Source organism: Hypanus sabinus, unplaced genomic scaffold, assembly GCF_030144855.1.
Source record: "Hypanus sabinus isolate sHypSab1 unplaced genomic scaffold, sHypSab1.hap1 scaffold_810, whole genome shotgun sequence".
Classification (NCBI taxonomy): domain Eukaryota; kingdom Metazoa; phylum Chordata; class Chondrichthyes; order Myliobatiformes; family Dasyatidae; genus Hypanus; species Hypanus sabinus.
In genome coordinates, this window is record NW_026781663.1 from 58,135 (window position 1) to 75,161 (window position 17,027).

A 17,027-nucleotide genomic window follows, 5' to 3' on the forward strand; every position below is an offset into this window, starting at 1 on the left:
TATCAAGCTGGGGAATTAATAGGTTTAAGCTTAGATGGTAAAGTTTAAAGGGGATTTAGGATGCATGTTTTCCACAGAGAGTGATCGGTGTCTGGAATGAGCTGCCGAGGGAGGGACTGGAAACAGATACTCAGCAGCGTCTGAGAGGCGTTTGAACTCATGAGTCGGCCGGGAACGGGGGACATTGACCGTGTTCCTGAAGATGGGATTGGTTTAAATTGGCATCTTGTCTACATACGCATGGTACATCTGCTATTTTATATTCTATGACTCTCTACAGATCTGAACACTGCAATCTCGGCCTTCCTGTCAAATTGTGACGATCACCAACTGTTCCGGTTGACGAGTTTCTACATGGAGCGACTTGAGCAGGCGATTGAGGAGGGTGTGCAGGGAGTCAGCTTTATGTTAATGGGCGAGGATCACTTCACTGGGCCAGAGTATCACGTAAGTGGAAGAAACATAGGATGAGAGTAGATTCCACTGAATCTATCACAGAGCGACAGAACCGGTGTAACGGCACCTCTGGGCAGTGAAAATCCTGCAATGCTTGTGATCAACATCAAGAAAAGTGTTTTCCTTTGCAGAAACACTGCACTTTTATTAACCAATACACGCCTCTGTCCATATTTCTGAGCATAATCACTTTTAGACGTGTTAGGATACAAACAATGATAGAGAAGGGAAGTTAATGATGTGACTCTTGACGGACATCGCAAGTGGACAGAGAACCAGAGACATTACATCATATTCCTAATGCTCGACCTTAATGGTCAATCACCAGACTGACTTGATTATCCACGGGTATCCCACAAATCAAATATATAGTGGCTTATTTCTCAGCTCATTTCTCGAGTCTACCTTCAACCCCATCGTCAATTGAACAGGCAGTACTGAATATCGTTTCTCTTTTCAACGACTGATCCTCTTGCGTTTGATCAAATATCCCAAAATGCCTCATGGTTCAGTTAATTTCTGTTCTTTGTGACTTTTCCATTTGGAGTTTGTAATTACCACAGCATATACTGTTAACACTGAGAACTGCAACATCATACAATTGAAAATAGTCCAATTGAAAATCTCCAGCTAACACAGAATTACCAAGAAACGCCTTTCTAATGGTCCTCATTTTACTGGGACACATTCGCCTATTGCTCACCAGACTGAATTTTAGAGAAGATCCACGCATTATCCCTATCTCTGACATTCCACACGAGACAGCTGACAATTTTAATCCAAACTTCCTTCTCTGCATTACTACCATTTGACTTTGGTCTCTCTGACATGCACAAAAGTCCTGCAATTGCTGGCTGCCTCTCACTGCCAGTTCCCAGCTGTTGGCTGTCACTGGATCCCTCACGGAGCCTGGCAGTGAATTGTGAAGCTGCTCCGGTTCACCAGGGTTTATCCCAGGGAAAGTCAACAGTGACCCTGTCATAGTTTGACTTCGCTATAGACATCGAACTCTACAGAACAGCAAAAGGCTCTTCGGCCCATCAAGTCCACACTGACCTATCATATGTCTGGTCGCGTTGATCTGCACACGGACTAGAAACATCCACACGCCTCTCATGCATGTACTTATCCAAATAATTCTTAAATGTTCAAAAGGAATGCAGATATACCACTTCCAATGGCAGCTCGTTCCATACTCTCACCAGCCTCTGAGTGAAGAAGTTCTCCCTCAAATATTCTTTCATCTTCCATCCTTAATCCATGATCACTAGTTCCCGTCTCACCCAACCACAGTAATAGATGCCTGTTCGTATCTACCTTATGTATACCTTCTATAAACCTCTATCACATATCTCCTGGTCCTCCTTCATTCTGTGACAACCCTAACCTATTCATACTTCCCCTATATCTCAGTCCCTCAAGTCCTGACAACAATCTGTGTTTTTTTTTTCTGCACTCGTTCTATCTTATTGGTATCCTTCCGAGAGGTAGGTACCCCCATTGCTTCAAAATCGCCTCTGAAACATCAATTTCGACATTATATCCCAACCTATATTCAATATATTGGTTTATGAATGCCCCTATCCTAAAGACTTTACCAAATCATCTATCTTCGACAACACTAGCAAGCAATTTTGGATCTGTATTCCCTGATATCTGGCTTTCCCCGTGCTGCTCAATGCCTTACCACACAATGTCTTAGTGTTATCGTGGTTTGTCCTCAAATAGTGCAACACCTCACACTTGTCTGCATTAAATTCTATCTGCCGATCTCCATTCTACCTTTTTCTAGCTGTTTGAAGTCCTGCTGCAAGCTCTGTTAAACTTCCTCGCTGTTACTACCTTGATGTCATCCACGGATTTACTGACCCTGTTTACCACATTCCCATCCAAAGCGTTTATATCCATATGGTATCCAACACCAGACCAAGTACATATCCCTGAAGCACACCACTAGTCATAGACCTCCAGACAGAGAAGCAAAACTCTACTACCAGTCTAAGCTTCTCTCTTGTATCCAATATCTAAACTAACTTACCACCATGTCATGAAAGGAAGCGACTTAATATTATTATGATGGACCTTGTCAAAGGCCTTGCTGTAGTCCACGTAGACAACATCCACTCACTTGCCTTCATTACTCGCTTGGTAACATCCTCGAGAAACCATAAGGTTAGTTAATCAGGATATACCAGGTACAAATCGGTGTTGACTATCCGTAATGAATCTTTACCCATCCAAATACTCATATCCAATCCCTCAGAATACCTGCCAATAACTTTACAACCATTGGTGTCAGGCTCACCAACCTGTAATTCCCTGGCTTAATCTTACAGCCGTTTCAGACAGCAGAAAAAAACATTAGCTACCGGAGCTAACATAATACTTCCGGAGCTAACATTTTAAATTTCGTTACCGGAGGACCTACAATCTCTGAACTACTTAAACGAGGTAGGAAGGAAAACCCTAGGGATTTACCCTCCCTAATCTGCCTCAAGACAGCAAACACCTCCTCCTCTGTAATCTGTATAGAGTCCATGATCTCACCGACTTTTTGCCTCACTCTAAAGACTCTGTATGCCTCTCGAGTAAATGTAAATGAAAAGAATCCATTTAAAATCTCCCCCACCTTTTTCAGCTTCATGCATAAAGGCCCACTCAGATCTTCAAGAGGACCAATTTAGTCCGTTGTTATATTTGTTCTCTAAATATATTTGATGAAGAGTTTGGGGTTCTCTTTTTCCTTGTCTGCTAAAGCAAACTCATGCCATACTTTAGCCATCCTGATTTCCTCCTTTAGTAACTCTTGCATTTCTTGTACTCATCAAATATCTCAGTTGATCCTTCAAGCCTATACTTGCAATGCGCTCAGGGCCTTGATATCCCTACACAAAGATACCCTTGCCTCTTATTCTGTCAGGAACATTCGAACTATTTACTTATGGTCATTTATGCATTTGAGCACTGCACTCCCAAAATATCAGTTTTAGAGGCCCCACATTTACCAAGCACATCTGTACCAGAAAAGAGCCAGTCCCAATCCACTGTCGTCAGATCTTTTCTGGTACCACTAAAATTGGCCTTTTCCAATTTAGAATATTAACCCAAAAACCAGACCCATCCTTTTCCATAATGACCTTTAAACTAACATTATTATGATCACCAGATCCAAAGTGTTCCCGTGCACACACCTCTGTCGCTTGTCCCTTGCTCTCTAATAGGAATTCGAGAATGCGCTCTCTCCAGTTGTCACCTGAATATATTGATTACAGAAACTTCCCTGTGCACATTTGACCTACACTAGCCCATCCAGCCCTTTAACTCGGTGTGCCAGTCAATAAATGGGAAGTTAATTATCTACAATCAGAATCTTGTGTTTATTTCTGTGGTCTCCCTGCACATTTGTTCCACAAAATCCCATTGACTATTGGGTGCTCTACAATATAATCCCACTGACGTGGTCATATCTTTCTAATTCCGTAGTTTCACTCATGTGGTTTCATTGGATCAACTGTCCAGTTTGTCCTGTCTGAGCAATGTAGTGACATTTTATCTGTCTAGTTAACCACCCTTCCATCTGTAATCCCTGCAGCTCCATCGAGTCGTTTATAACGCAAGGGAACCCAGGAAAGATGAGCAGCCAATCCTGCACCTCCTTCAACCAAATCACATTAATGATTACAATGCTGTAACTCAATGTGCTGATCCATGCGCTAGGCTGATCTGACTTTCCTACAGTACTTCTTGCATTGAAATAATATGCATTTTGGAACAAAAAAAGGTTTACTATGCTCATCCTTTAGTCTCCTGACTTTGTATGTCGCCTTAACAACATCTTTCCCACACAACTACTCCACTATCCACTTTGGTTCTTTATCCCCCTGCAACTCAAGTTTAACACCTCCCCCCCCCCCCCTCCCCATGCAGCGCTAGTAACCCTTCCCGCGAGGGTATCAGTCCCCTTCCAATTCGGGTGCCAGACGATCTCGTATGCCGAAGCCCCAGCTTCCTTGGAAGAGAGCCCAATCATCCAAACATCTGAAGACCTCAGTCATGCACCATCCCATCAGCCTCATGTTTAACTGTATTTCAGGCCTCAGTAGCACCTGGTACGGGTAGCAATCCTGAGAACACAACCCTGGAGATCCTGCACTTCAGCTTAACATCTAACTCCATGAACTCACTTTGCAGGACCTCATCACACTTCCTACACTTGTCATTTGTACCAACGTGGACCACACCGCCGGCTACTCACCCTGCCCTTAAAAAAGTTTCGGACTCGATGCGAGATATCACTGGCCGTGACAACACACCATCCAGAAATCTTGTTCTCCTCAAAAGAATCTCCTGTCTGTTCTACTAACCATTGAATTCCACTGTTAGTGAAATTTTCTCTTCTCACCCTTTCTGAGTCACAAAACGATACTCAGTGCCAGAGACATAACCGCCGTGGCTTTCCTCTGTTAGGTCATACCCCGCAACTGTAAGCTGTATACCTGTGCTGGGTTAGTCTATGATCAGGGTAAAATTCTACCCATCCCTCTGCTCCTCAATATATTCCCCATTGTTCATTATAGAGCGTGACTGAGCTCGCGGAGAAGGGAAACCGAGCGGGCGCTTCCAAACTCCTCCTGGATCTGGTGATGGAGAAGGGCTCCGGGGCCCGGAGGGTGATGTGGGAATCCTTTGTGAAACTACATCACCATTTACCGAAGCTGAGTAGAATATTGAATGAAATACGGGATCGAGGTACGGTGAACAATACACTGTGTATTACAATGTAAATGCTGATGAATTTACAGTATTACACAGAACAGACTTCATGCAGGTTAATCTGTTTGAACAGGTGACGGCCAGTTCGCCTACATGGACACTGAGCGGGGTTTCTCTGAAGTGCCCAAACATCTGAAAGGTAAGCGATGGAACGGAAATCTCAACGTCTGTATTTCACTCTGAGAGTCTGAATAGGTCTCTTTCGAGGCATGTTTCTGAACTGTAGGAATCTGGCGACCGGTTCATTCTCATGAACCGCTTTTGGACTCTCTAATGGCAACGCATACTTCATGAGATATGGGGGTCTTTAGAGGCATGTTTAGAGACGGTGAGAAACGGGGAGACAGGTTTTTGTCACTGTGTCTGGAGAACAGGAAGCAATTTGCATTTGTCACAAAACCCGACACCTTCCCGGTACCGGGCTGTGTACCCAGAGGCCTCTATGAGTTTGATAAACAGACATTCCCTTCGGTCAGAGAGGAAGCCTTGGTGTTCCCCTTTCCATCGGGCCGAATATCTGGAGATTTGAGAAAACTGAAGCCAAACCATTCCAATTGGAACATCCAACTCCAGCAAGGGAAATCTCACACCTCTGATCCAAAGTGGATCCGAGATTTGTTGTTATTCCTCCATAAGAAAATAAGACATGGCAGCTGAATTAGGCCATTCAGCCCATCTGTTTCTTTCCGCCAATCCATCACGGCTGATCCGTGATCGCACTCAACTCCATATAACTGCCTTGTCCAATATCCTTTGATGCCCTAACCGATCGGGAACTTCTGCCTTAAATATACCCATGGACTTGGACTCCACTTCAGTGCGTGACAGAGCCTTCCAGAGATTCTTCACTCTCTGGCTCAAGAAATCCTCCTTAACTGTTGTAAAGGAACGCCCCTCAATTTTGAGGCTGTGCCCCCTTGTTCAGGATGCACCCACCACGAGAAATATGCTACTACATCCAGCATATCTGGTCCTTTCAACATTCGGGAGGTTTCAAATAGACTCCCTCCCAGTCCCCAAAATTCCAGTGAGTACAGGCTCAAGTTCCCAAAACACGCCTCACATGTTAACCCCTTCATTCTCGGCTTCAACCTCTTGAATCTGCTCTGGACTCTCTCTAATGACAACACAGCTTTTCAGGGGTACGGAACGCAAAGCTGTTGACAATAGTCCAAGTGTGACCTGACTACAGTCTTGTAAGAGCTCAGCATTTTCTCCTTGCGTTTATATTCGATTCTTTTTTTAAATGAATGGCGACGCTGCATTTGCCGCCTTTACCACAGACTCCACCTTTAAATTAATCTTCTGGGAGTTTTGCTCGAGGCTCCGAAGTCCCTCTGCACCTTTGATGCTTGGACCTTCTTCCCATTTAGATAACAGTCAGCTCCTTTCGCCAAAATGCATTGTCATATATTTCCAGCACTGTATTCCATCTTCCTCTTCTTTGCCCATTCTTCCGATTTGTCTCAGTCCTGTTGCAATTGCTCTACCTACTCCTCCACATATCTTTGTATCATCCAAAATCTTTGCCACAAATACATTCATTCCGTCATCTAAATCATTGACAAACAATCTAAAAGTCAGCGTTCCCGATACTAATCCCTACGAAACACCACCAGTCACTGGCAGCCAACCAGAAAAGCCCCCTTTTCCCACTCTACCCTCTCTTCCGATCCGACTCCTGTTGTTTGATTTTCTTATTCCCAGTGCATGTTGAAGTCCCCCATTACAAATTAAACATTACCTTTATTACATGCCTTTTCTATCTCCCTTTGCAATCCTTTCCTGCTATTTTCAGGCTAATATAAGCTTTTTCACTAACCCACCCACAAATATTCATCATTCTCTGACCCGATGTCATCTCTTTCTAAAGATGTGATTCCATCTGGAACCAGCACAGCCGCACCACCACCGCCTATGCCTTCCTGCCTGTCCTTTCGACAAGACGTACATCCCTTATCGTTAAGCTTTCAACTATGATCTTCTCTCAGCCATGACTCAGTGATGCCCACAACATCATACCGACCAAGCTCTAATTGCGCCGTGTTTGTGCACCTTATTCCGAATGCTGTGCCTGTTTATATACAATGCGTTTAGTCCTGCATCTCCGCCCTTTTGACTTTTGTCCATGTGGTACAATTTAACATTTGTTCTGTCTGTATTTGAACCCAATCATTGGCTTGTCCTTCATTACATTCATGTTACACCCATCATCTACTTGTAACCCTTCTGGTTCATGCACAGCTCTATTGTCCTTGTTCCAGTCACCCTGCAACTTTAGGTTAAAACATTCCCAACAGCTCCAGTAAATTTGCTTGTAAGAATATTGGTCACCATCGGATTTATGTGCAACCCACCACTTTTGTACAGGTCCTACCTACCCCGGAAGTGGACCCAATTATCCAGAAATCGGAATCACTGCCCCCTGCTCCAAATCTTCAGCCACACAATTCTCTGCCACCTCATTATAATCCTATTGCCACTATCGGGCGGCACAGTGAGCAATCCTGAGATCATTAATTTAAAGGTCCTGATTCTCAGCTTTTTTCCTAACTCCCCGTGTTCAGTCTTCCAGACCTCCTCTCTTTTCTCTTCCTATATCGTTGGTACCAAGTTGGCCACGACTTCTGGCTGCTCAAAATCTCTTCTCAGGATATTGCGGATGCGTCCAGAAACATTTCGGACAATGGCACCTGAGAGGCAAAGTGCCATCGAAGTCCACAGAATCGCCTGCCTGTCCTCCTGACTTCAGAGTTCCCCATTACCACTGCCATCCTCTTCAGCTTCCAGCTCTTCCGCACATCATCGGGGAATTGCCTGGGTTCATGTACCAGCTCCTCGGAGAATAAGAGACTGTAGACCAGTGCGGGGTGCGTCACATCGTGACTGGCTCAGCCTGGAAAAGGAAATAGAAATTATGTTCCTTTTCTGTGGCTCAGTACTGACAGGTTAATCCTAAAGGAGTGTCAAGAACATGGGGTCCATTGTGAGAGAAGTAAAAGTCAGTAGAGCAAGTAAATGCCCCCTCCCCCACTGTTACCCTCTGCGGGGTTGCACAGTTCAGCAGAAGCTGAGCAGTGAAAGCAGTGAAACCACCCGCTCCACACAACACTCTCCTCTCCAGAATCACGTGTGCACTTGGTGCTCGCTGGAACACCGGGGAATCTGCTAACTACCAACAGACGGGAGAGTGGAGACTTTAACAGTGGATCTGAATCAGAGCTGAAATGTTCCTGGGCCATGGTTCATTTTCAGACATTCTCATCTCTGATCTCCCGATTTCACCCAAACAATGTCTTTAACAAGTTTTTTTTAAAGAAAATATGTTATGTACTCCATGTTCATCAGATCAGGCTTTGACAATCTTTTTCTGTCCGCCATAAGTTGTTCAACAGAAACACAAGGAGACACTGCGGGCACAAACTGAAACACTGAGAGTGAACACGATCCTGATGAGGGAGAAGGTGAAGGTTTTCCAGCTGGTTGATCGATACGCTGAGCTCACGGTCATTTCTACTGTTCGAGATCGGGGATCGGTGGAACATGAGCTGCTGGCAAGAGGCAGAGATCACGAGGAGTGGAGAGAGAAACATCTCCGCACAGAGCTAGAAAAAATCCGGGCTGATCAGTTATGCCAGAGGAGTTTTCATCAAAAATTGAAAAGATCTTTCTTTGGAAGCAAATCCGGGATGTCCGCTGCAGTAGCTGGAGTCCCGGGAATCGGGAAAACAACAATGATTCACAAGATTGTTTATGACTGGGCCACGGGGAAAATATACCAACAATTCCAGTTTGTCTTCAGTTTCAAGTTCCGGGATTTAAACTCCATTAACTGCAGAATAAGCCTGAAAGAACTGATTCTGCATCAGTATCCCTACTTTGGGAATATCTTGGGAGAGATCTGGAAACAGACAGAGGGGCTGCTGTTCATATTTGATGGTTTGGATGAATTCAAGGACGAAATCAATTTTGTTGATTGTCGTAGAGACACAAAATCACAGTACATAGATCCTGAATTCAAGTGCAAGTTGTCGGAAATTGTGCACAGTTTAATCCAAGGCAATCTGCTCCCAGGGTGTTCAGTGCTAGTGTCCACCCGCCCCACTGCGTTACATTTATTGGAAAAGGCAAAGATCGCTGTCTGGGCTGAAATCCTGGGATTTGTTGGTGAGGAACAGAAGGAATATTTCATCAGACATTTTGAAGATCAGACGGTGGCAGCAGCTGTTTTCAAACACGTGCAGGAGATCGAGATCATGTACACCATGAGCTACAACCCCTCCTACTGCTGGATCCTCGCCCTGGCATTGGGCCCCTTCTTCACACAAAAAGTCAGGATCCCGCAGCGAGTTCCCAAAACCATCACTCAACTGTACTCCTACTATATTTACAACATCCTGAAAAACCACGGCCGTGAGATTGAGAACCCCCGTGATGTGTTACTCAGGGTTGGTCAGATGGCCTTCAGAGGAGTGTCCGAGAAGAAGATTGTGTTTACAGATGGAGATTTGATCAAGTTCAATCTGAAACCTTCTCAGTTCCTGTCCGGGTTCCTGATGGAGCATTTGGAGAGATTTGCATCTGCCCGCAGCGTGGTGTACACATTCCCACACCTCACCACCCATGGAGTGATGCTGGTAAAAGGAGCTTTCTGAACACATTGCACTACCTGTTTGCGTCTCAGAATAGTGGACTGGCTCAGGTCGCACTGGGATCTGTGGAAACACTTTCATTCAGTGGAATGACACTGACCCCGATTGACTGTGCGGACCTGTCTCATGTCAACGGACTCTGTGATACAATAAAACACCTCAAACTGGCTGTCTGTAATATTCAGTGTGTCGGAATGCAGCGGCTGGGACCTGGGCTGCACAGGTGCCAGAAGTTGAGGTAACTTAATTTATCTCCATTTTGAACTGCGAAACTGTTCCATTGCGTTTTTGCAAAGTAAATGGATTTGAGTAAAACTGTAATAAATCCCTATAACCCTTACTATCTCTTACTATCTTTCCTTTTGGTTAGTCCTGACCAAGGGGCTCGGTCCGAAACGTCGACAGCGCTTCTCACTATAGATGCTGCCTGGCCTGCTGTGTTCCACCAGCATTGTGTGTTGTTGTTGTTTGTATTTCCAGCATCTGCAGATTTCCTTGTGTTTGCCCTATGACACTTCCCTTCATGGGTTTTTGTTTTCTTCGTGCTACTGCCTTGTGGATCCCTGTTCCCCATATCCCTTCCTCCTGTAGCATCTCTCTTCCCCATCCCCCTTCCACCTGTGGGATCTCTCTTTACTTTTCCCCTTCCTAACACTTTCCACTTCCGACCCAGGGAATGAGACCGAATATGTGGAGGTTACACGGTCACACCGACACTAAATTACTGACATTCGGTGAATACCCTGGGGCTAGTCAGTGAGGGACATTGACAGTGATGGGAACTCCGATCAGTGGTTTACTGAAGGTTTTAATGTTTCCTGAAATATCCAAGTGAGAGAAATTCCTTCAGACCCACGGTTTGAATCACTTTGTTCTTCAATTTGTATGTTCGTGTTTAGAATTTGCTGGGATGAACTGGGAGATTCAGGAATGAAACCGGTTTCTGCGGCACTGAGGAATCCGGAGTGTAAAGTACAGAAACTGGAGTAAGTATCAGACTGTGGGAGATGGTGTTCACTGTCACTGGGTGGCTGACAGTGAACATTAATGTGATCAGTAATTGTGTTACTGATAAACACTGGGGATTTGTACCGTCTCCTGTCTCTCTGTGTCCTTCACCCTCACTCTCTCTCATCTCCAGGCTGATCCGTGTCGGTCTCACAGATGCTGGTGCCGCGGATCTCGCCTCCGCTCTCAGTACAAACTGACAGAGCTGGACCTGAGTTATAATGAACTGGGAGATTCAGGAGTGAAACTGGTGTCTGCGGCTCTGAGGAACCCGGAGTGTAAAATACAGAAACTGGAGTAAGTACCAGACTGTGGGAGATTGTGTTTATAGTCACTGAGTGTCTGACACTGATCATTAATGTGATCAGTAATTGTATTACTGATGAACTCAGGGGATTTGTACCGCCTCCTGTCTCGCTGTGACTTTATCCTCACTCTCTCCCATCTCCAGGATAGACAAAGTCGGCCTCACAGATTCTGGTGTCGAGGATCTCGCCTCCGCTCTCAGTACAAACCCATCACTGATGGAGCTGAGCCTGAGTAGTAATGAACTGGGAGATTCAGGAGTGAAACTGGTGTCTGCGGCTCTGAAGAACCCGGAGTGTAAAATACAGAAACTGGAGTAAGTACCAGAAAGAGCAAATTGTGTTTACAGTCACTGGGTGTCTGACAATGAACATTAATGTGATCAATAATTGTGTTACTGATAAACAGTGAGGACTTGTACCGTCTCCTGTCCCTTTGTGTCCTTCACCCTCACTCTCTCTCATATCTAGACTGAGGGATGTCGGTCTCACAGATTTTGGTGCCGAGGATCTCGTCTCTGCTCTCCGTATAAAACCATCACCGACGGAGCTGGATTTGAGATCAAACTCTCTGACAGACCGATCTGTCCCCGCTCTCCGCCGCCTCATACTGACCCTCCCGAGTCTGAAGTGGATCCAGTGAGTGTTTGTATTAATGTTCAATGCGATAAAATATCAGCGGTTCCGCGGGTTTTCTGGTGATATTTGTCTGTGAGTGTTGTTGAAACATTAACCCCAGTCCCCTGTTATTGATACTGTCGTGTAATCTGTTTATTTCATCTTTATTCTTCCATCTGTTTCAGGCTGTGGGGGAATCGGTTCAATGAGACCGGGGGGAAGGAACTGAGATCTCTGCAGGAACCCAGACTCGGACTGAGAGTGACCGTGTGAACCTCCCCGCGCGCGGGATGGGGAGATTTTGGCGGACTCCCTGTCCTCTCCTGTAACTACTCCTCCCCTTTAACTATCGCACTTACCTTGAGTAGCCGCACGCCGAATGTCGTTCCCAGTGGTTTTAACGGAACTGGCTTCAGTCTCGCGCTCTGTGACATTGGAGGCGTTCCCGCAGTGACGTATTTCCGCCTCCTGTCCAGCGACGCAGATTCCGCCGAATGTGTGGCTTCGAGACTCCCGCACGTGAGACCCTGAGGAATTACACATACAGGAAAAGCCCTGGATCCGGGGCTTTGTCTGGGACACCGGTGTCCCGGACGGGGATTATCTCGGGAAGGAATCCTTTTACTCCCATTGCTGAGGACGATGCATATGGCAGTCTGGCCGATATAATAATGTTAAATAGTCAAATCCCTCGGCAGTGACCCTGGACCTGCAGCGATCCGGGACACGACCCTGAAGTATGATTTTTTTAATCATCGGTTCCCCGATGCAGAGTGACGGTGAGAAACGGGACTGATGATTCAACCTGTCACTCGTTGTTGCCGGTCAGGTAATTGTGTGTGACTGTGAGTGAATCGAGACCAGCTTATTTATTCCGCATGTGGGCAGCTCGCCCATTATGGAATATGCATTTGTCATGATGATATCAATAAACCGCTGTATATTCCTGTCTGGGTGTCGGCCGAATCTCATTAGAGGAGAAACAGTGAGCTGGGATTACCGCCCCCACACGCCCCTGGGTCTGAGCTCCTCACACTGGTACAGCAGCGTCTCTGCTCCAGGCGGAGGGATGTCGGTTTGATGGTGTATTGCCCTAGGATCTCTTCACTCCCCATCTCCATGCAGGCTGACACACCGCTTCCTCATACACCAGATACTCGTACTCTCCTGACCGCCACATTCCTGCGCATTGCGTTGCTCTCACAGACAAAAACGACAAAAGAGGTTGGAAGCTCATATTCCTGTGTCAGACACAGAGTGAAGCTCTCTCCACACCGTCACACCACACACACCTCGTCTCAGACGCAGAGTGAATCTGCCACCGCAACACCTTACCTCACACTCTCCGAATCAGACTTAGAGTGAAGTTCCCTGCACACCGTGCCATCACACACTCACAGGTTCGGACGCAGAGTGTACTTCCGTCAACACCGTCGCATAACACAGTCCTGGGGTCAGACACAGAGTGATGCTTCCTCCACACGGTCTCATTACACAGTCCCGTGGTCAGACACAGAGTGAAGCTCCCTCCACAGCATACAATCACTGAATCCCTGGATCAGGCAAATGAATCACAGTCGACACAGTCCCATCACACACTCACAGGGTCAGACACAGAATGAAGCTTCCTTCACACTGTCCTATCACACATTCCTGGGGACACACAGATAAATGCTGTGGAATCTCGCACTCCCGGGCCCAGACATGGAGAAAATAAGATTGTGTGAGATATATTAGCTGTGTTAATTTGAAATTGATCGCAGGAGATACTCTGATCCATGCAGCATTAAGAACGCCCACGACCACCTACCCACCTCACACACAAACAAGGTGAATCTTTGTGGAGAAGGTCACAGACAGGAAGAGAGGTAAAGGGGCGAAGTTGCTGCGCAGACAGGAAGGGCAGATGTAGCAGAGAGGCAGAGGGTCACAGGAGAGGAGGGGACACTTAGAAGGGGATTAACGCAGGGTTGGGTATACCCGGAAATGGTAACGGAGGAATTAGGACTCTGAGACGGGCAGGGGCGTACAGGCAGATTTGAGAGTCATAGCGGTTAACAATTTCATTTGTCTTCGAGATCCGAGAAGAAGCAGGGATGAAATTGAAGAAGAGGATAATTCTGCGATAACGGTGTCCCAGGACTTCCCGCGCTCTCGCTCTGCCCGCACACCTAAATGGACGCCATTCCTTCTCCTCCACTCACAGAGTCCGCAGTCCCAACCAAATTCCACTCTTTCCCATTTATTTCCACATTGGCAATTACAACGGCATTCCACGCCTTCCAATTCACTCCCATCGAGCAGACTCCCAATGGGAACTCACCATTCACACCAGCCATCTGAACTCCCAATGGATTCCATTCACTCTTATCGTCCGCACCCCGAATGGGAGCCAAAACTTTCTACGTAATGCCATCGTCTGAACGCCAAATTGAATGCAACCCTTACTATTCACTGCCACTCTCCGAACTCCCAATAGGGCACCACCGCTTCCCATTTACTTACACTGGCCGCAATCGTAATGTGACCCTACCCCTTCCTATTGACTCCTACTGTCCGCACTCCCAAAGGGACAACATCTATTCCTATTCGCTCCCACCGTCTGCGTCCTAATGGGATTACACCCCTTCCCATTCACTCAACCCATCCGAAAAATCAATGAACTCCACCACTTCTCATTCATTTCCACTAGGCGCAATCCTGTTGGTCTCCATCCGTTCCCACTCCCTCCCACAATCCGAAATCCAAACTCCACCCTTCTCATTTATTCTCACCGTCCGAAATACCAATTGTACCCACCCCTTCCGATCATCTCACATTGCCTGGACTGGAACTCCCAATGGGATCGCACCCGTTCTCGTTCACTCCCATCCACCACCCATCCCCCGTGGACCCCACCCCTTCCCATTCACTCCCACCGTCCGCGCACACAATAGAACCCACGCCTTCTCATTCACCCCCACCGTCCGTAATCCCAATAGACCCCAAACATTCCTATTCACTGGCACCGTCCCCACGCCCACCTGGAACACTCCCCTTCCCATTCACTCCCGCCGTCCGCATTCTCAATAGACCACGCCCCTTCCCATTCACTCCCGCCGTCCGCACTCCCAATAGAACCCAACCCTTCCCATCCACTCACATCGTCCACACTCCCAATTGACTCCATTCCTTCCCACCCACTCCCACAGTCCGCACTCCCAATAGACCCCACCCCTTCCCATTCACTCCCACCGTCTACACTCCCAATAAACCCCACCCCTTCCCATTCAACCCACCGTCCGCTCTTCCAATAGACCTCACCCCTTTCTATTAACTCCCACCGTCCTCACTCCCAATAGAATCCGCCCCTCCCATTCACTAACATCGTTCGCACTCCTAATAGAACCCAACCCTTTCTCATCCAATCACAACGTCCACTCTCCCAATGGACTTCTTCCCTTCCCAATCCATCCCATCGTCCACTCTCCCAATGGACTCCCCCCTTTCCATTCACTCCCACCATTTGCTCTCTTAATGAGATCTCTTTCCGTTCATTTTGGAGATAGTGAACACAATTCTATCTTTGTTAACATTACATTGCAGAAAGATAGAAACAGACAAGTTGGGAAAGCGTTTAATTGGAGTAAGGGGAAATACAAGGCAAGAACCTGGAAGCATACATTGGGAACAGATGTTCTCAGGGAAATTTAAGGCAGAAATGTGGCAAATGTTCAGGGGATATCAGCGTGGAGTTCTACATAAGTAAGTTCCAATGAGAAAGGGCAAGGATGGTAGGGTACAGGAACAGTGGTGAACCAAGGCAGATAAAAACCTAGTCAAGAAGAGAGGAAAGCTTCAGAAAGGTTCAAAAACCTAAATAATGATAGAAATAATGAAGATTATAAGTCAAGCAGGAAGGATCTTAAGAATGAAATTAGTAGAGCCGGAAGGGGCCATGAGACGGCCGTGGCGAGCAGAATTAAAGAAAACCCCCAAGGAATTCCACACGTATGTGAAGATCAAGAGGATCCGACGTGAGAGCATAGGACCATTCCAATGTGACAGTACAGAAGACTGTGTATGGAACGGAAGAATATAGCTGAGGTACTGGTAAAGGATCTTGGCGAATGTAGGGATAACTTACAGCGGATTGAAAAGCTTGAGCATATTCACATTAAGAAAGAGGATGTTCTGGAGTTTTAGAGAGCATAAAGTTGGTGTGTTTGTGGGTCCGGACGAGTTGTATCCCAGACTAATATGGGAGTCAAGGGAAAAGATTGCTTGTGCCTCTGGTAAGGACCTTAGCATCAATAATGGCAACTCTACAATCCTCTGGAACCTCTCTCATCAATGGCTATGGGAGAGGTTCCAGAGGATTGTAGAGTTGCGGATGTTGTTCCATTATTCACGAAAGGGATTAGGGGTAGCCCAGGAAATTATAGGCCTGTTGAGTCGTAGGTCAGTGGTTGGCAAGCTGATGGAGAAGCTCCTGATATGCAGGATTTATGCACAGTTGGAGAGGCATAATATGTTTAGGACATGTCAGCATGGCTTTGTCAAAGGCAGGTCGTGCCTTGCGAGCCTGAATGAATTTTTTTGAGGATATGACTAAGGACTTTGATGAACGTAGAGCACTAGATGTAGTGTACATGTATTTCCGCAAGACATTTGATAAAGTACACCATGTAAGGATTATTGAGAAATTTGGTGGCATGGGATCCAAGGAGACCTTGCTTTGTGGATCCAGAAAGGCCTTGCCTACAGAAGACAAAGACACACAGGGTTGTAGGTGGTTCATATTGAACCTGGAGGTTGGTCAGCAGTGGGGTGCCTCAGGGATCTGTTGTGGGACCCCTTCTCTTAGTGATTTTATACATGATCTGATGAGGAAGCGGATGACACAAAGACAGGGCGTGTTGTGGATAGTGTGGAGGGCTGTCAAAGGTTAGAGCGGAACATTGATAGGATGGAAAACTGGGTTGAGAAATGGTCTGCACATGGTGGGCCGAAGGACCCGTCCTGTATACAATCTTTCCTCAAGTAGGGAGAACACAACTGCATACGGTACTCCGGCTGCTGCGTCGGCACTACCCTGAAAGTATGCAGCATAATCGCCCTCCTTTGAAATTCAACCCCTCCAGCCACGGAAGCCGAACTTCCATTTGCCTTCTCATAAACAGTTGCAACTTTTGCGACTCATGCAGAAGCACTCACAAGTCACTCCGAGCAAAAT